The sequence below is a fragment of the Dermacentor albipictus genome, chromosome 6 (assembly GCF_038994185.2).
Source record: "Dermacentor albipictus isolate Rhodes 1998 colony chromosome 6, USDA_Dalb.pri_finalv2, whole genome shotgun sequence".
Taxonomy (NCBI): Eukaryota; Metazoa; Arthropoda; class Arachnida; order Ixodida; family Ixodidae; genus Dermacentor; species Dermacentor albipictus.
In genome coordinates this window covers 86,046,296-86,049,890 of record NC_091826.1, presented here as the reverse complement: position 1 = coordinate 86,049,890, position 3,595 = coordinate 86,046,296, and the positions used below count along the sequence as shown (strand labels likewise).

Below are 3,595 nucleotides of genomic sequence, written 5' to 3'. Positions count from 1 at the left end.
TGACTTAAGGTTGCTAGGGCAAAGAAAGCGGTCACAAAAGATAAGGGAATTTATTCTACGAAAAGATGAGCGGGCCCTCTCTTTTTCGAGAACGCTAGGATTATCCCCTGGACAGTGGCGCCTCCCTTTAGCGGACAGCGGAATAACTACCTAAGCAGCTCCCCAGTCGGAGGGGTCGCTCCGCCCACCGAGTGCACCTGGCGGGGGGACGCTCCTCACTCTGTATAAGAGCCGCGTGTGGCTGCCTGTCCGCTCAGACCGCTGCCGCTCAGCTTAGTGACCGCTTCGTGAGGCGCTTGCAGTCCTTACACCCTTCGAACTCTGCACCCGTTTCGTCGGTTTCCTAGTTTTTCGAGCGACGCTGAAGTTTGCCGCCATGAAAACCCAGATCTGCCATCGTCGCGTCACCAGCCTGGACACGGTGGCGAAGGGTCGCGTCGATCGCAACGAGATCGACCTGAACCACGGATCGGCGCTGGCCTTGCTGGACAAGCTCGCTCAACTGGTGCCCAGCGCTGGCCGCTGTAAGAAGCCCACAGAGCTGGAAATCATGCAGGAGGTCATCGACTACATCCTCGACCTGGAGATGACCCTGAAGACGCAGCCTGCGAGCTTTGCGTCGGGCCCGACGTCGTTCGAGGTCGGCCCGGCGTAGCAGTCTGGTGGCTGTCCACTTCCGTCGGCAATGCAAGGGCACCCACCTGCTCGAAAGAAAAGGTACGTGTGCATTTTTGTTATTCTTCTTTTTTATTTGGTGTGTCGCCAACTAAATCTCGACGCGTGTTATTATTTATTAAGTTATTTTAACTCAGGTATGAACTACCCGTACCTTATGTAACCGACAGTGACCCCACACGACTGCCGTAACCTTCGGGGAAATTTTAGAACTTGCGAATTAACAAGTGCATCTGAAAGGATTAGTGGCGGTTGCATTATATTTACGTTTCTCTTTCTTGCCACCATCACGTGCAGGTCACAAAGGCGGACAAGGTCGCTCACCATTTGGCCATGCCCGCGCTTTGAGCAGCGCTTCCGCCAACTCCTGCTTCAAGCTTCGACTTGCGAGACACCGACACGGGAGTCTCGTCAGCGGCTTTTCTCGGGCAAAGCTCTTCTCCGACGCCTCTGATTTCCGAACAGCCCTAGGGTGCTCCTCATGACCAGTCGTCCAGTGAACCACCTTGCATGGGGCCAAGCTCTGGCCGTGCACGATTCTGACGGTCCCTTTTGCTGCGTCGTCTGGTGACACTCCGGACAAGGATCGCGGGAGAAAGTCGGGAACATCGTTTCGCCGACCAGACGTATTCTACACCTTTGTACAGGACTTAGGCCGTCCCTCAGGTTAGTAACGCATGCATTGTTTGATGTGCTCATAATTAAGGTTCTTTTAATCTCCGTAGAAACTAGCGAAATGTAAGACAGCGATATAAATACAGACCTTATTTCTAGTGCTTATTTTTTGCAAGCTGATCCATCTCTTTGTTACTGAGAAATCGACTTTACCATTTTGGCTCTTTAGTTAGGGGACCTGCCGTCAAACGTCCGAGAGCTGTTTACATTACATAGCTGTTTACTGTTTAGCTATTTACTACTTGCTTCTCCGAATTCTTGTATGGGTGTGCTGTGGGATTAAATATTATTTGCACTTTGCGTTGAAGAAATAAATAAGTATAAATTTGGGATCGCATTTTTGTGCAATGAACAGTGTATGTAGATTCATTTTTGTTGCTGCCTAGCTGCAGCGGATAAAGACGTCGACACTGGTTGACGCTATAAGTTTTGCTTGAAGTGTTTAGTGTTGTAACTTCAGGTAACATATACCTCATGTCATCACTCACTTGAGCTGCACAAAATAAGCGGGTAAATTACACTTAATATCCCTATTTAAAGGCACTTGAACGATATGCAATGAAGAGCACGCTTCGATATCAGCCGCTGTTTTCCTTATTGAAAGACAATATCCTTTCATCCTACAGGATCAGGAGTGCTTCCTTCAAGAAGAAAGCGAAAAATGCCTGGAGTACTTGGAGCAATCGGTTTTCCGGCTTCTGCCCCTGCGGCTGCTGCTGCGATTTGCAGTGGGTTGCCATTACCAGCCGCTGTTCGGCACGCGGCTTCCATCGGAACATGGATCCCTGGTCATCTCTGGATTCTCAAACGAGGTCAGTGTGCATCAAAGTATCCAACATATTTAGCAAGATGGACTGCGTCCATTTGTAAAAAGTTGCTGCTAATGTTTTTTGGTGGCGCGTTTGGACAGGAATGCTCTTTCTTGCTTTTTGTTGGACTAAGTCCGCATAATAACTTAAGGGCAATCTTGAAAACACAATACGTAGACGGGACATTATGCATCCTACTTAACTAAATCGTCACAGAACAACGTCGCTATTACGGCTTTGATAATATATGTATGGAGTTATTGTTGTGCACGTGTTGATAATGTCGCTTCTTTCTTTTTTCCCAGGAACGTCTTGCGTATTTAGTCTACTGAGCAGCGGAAGAGGACGAGAACGTGGTTTGAATCGGTATTTACGGCAACTACCGCTCATCGACATGTCCACAAGAGCGCTGTTTATGAAACCGCTGAGAAGAAAGTGGATGCTGACTCGGCAACCAGACGAATCGACAATTGCCAACATTGGCTACAAGGACAGTAATAAAGATATTCTTGTCAATGCGTGATGTCGTGTGTAGCAGGGTGCATAGTAGTCGTCAACCTCTGACTGGTTACCACTGCAGCCTGTAGTCAGTTTTATTTTTATGAGTCAGCCTGATGTCAGTTTTAGTAATAGAATGCTCGTCCTTAGTGACCCAATGTATTCGACATCGACTAGCCATTGCTGTTGGCCAAGAAGCATTATGTTGAGGTAGGTGTTGCATGCTACTGTATTTTCATGCATACAGCACAAAAAAATTCAATGCATAACATGCATCTGTAAATTTCACTGACTTCTACGCAAAATAGCCCATTGAGAGTTCTGCACATTGTTTCATTAATTTTGAAAGTCTTGAGCACTGCTTTCAGACTACGCCCTGAATACATGCAGCGTACTTGGGACAACGGTACAATATTATGTCCGCGACGAGACATTAAATGAAATGTTTTATGCTTTGCCGGCGCAAGTAGAATGCTGAATGACGGGAGGCTAGAGCCTGGCGTTTAAATGAACTTCAGGCGAAATTATGAGTAGCCGTATTTTTCGCTCACAAAGTGAAGCAAAGCTGCAATGGCCTCAAGGAGCGCATCGATGCCCTTGCCTGCTGGTATCGTCAAAGAAACCAATGGAGAAATTAAATGAGACCATTCTGCAGGCAAACGGTCAACCATGGCCTCACGGTTGCGAAGACCAACGAATTTAGTTATTCGCATTTGCTGCAAGGTGCAGGTGGACCTAAACTTCGCGAATGTTATCAAGGATATAAAATTAAACTGACTGCATTTTGACGATATTGAACTAAAACTAAATTCAGGGGTCTTGCGCGCCGTAACCACGGACCATGGGACGTTTTTTTTTCCCCTAACCGGATATATAAAAATCGCCTATGGCAGATACGGCTATCTTAAAACATGAACCGGACGCAAGAGGCGAACGTT

General features: G+C 47.2%; 1 long non-coding RNA gene across 1 annotated transcript; it reads left to right on the top strand.

The window, feature by feature from the left end:
* Positions 1-236: 236 nt before the first annotated feature.
* LOC139046957 (uncharacterized) lies at positions 237-2,686 on the top strand. Its single transcript, XR_011507005.1, has 4 exons — positions 237-717; positions 973-1,341; positions 1,977-2,162; positions 2,465-2,686. It is a non-coding gene; the product is annotated as an uncharacterized lncRNA (long non-coding RNA).
* Positions 2,687-3,595: the final 909 nt, after the last annotated feature.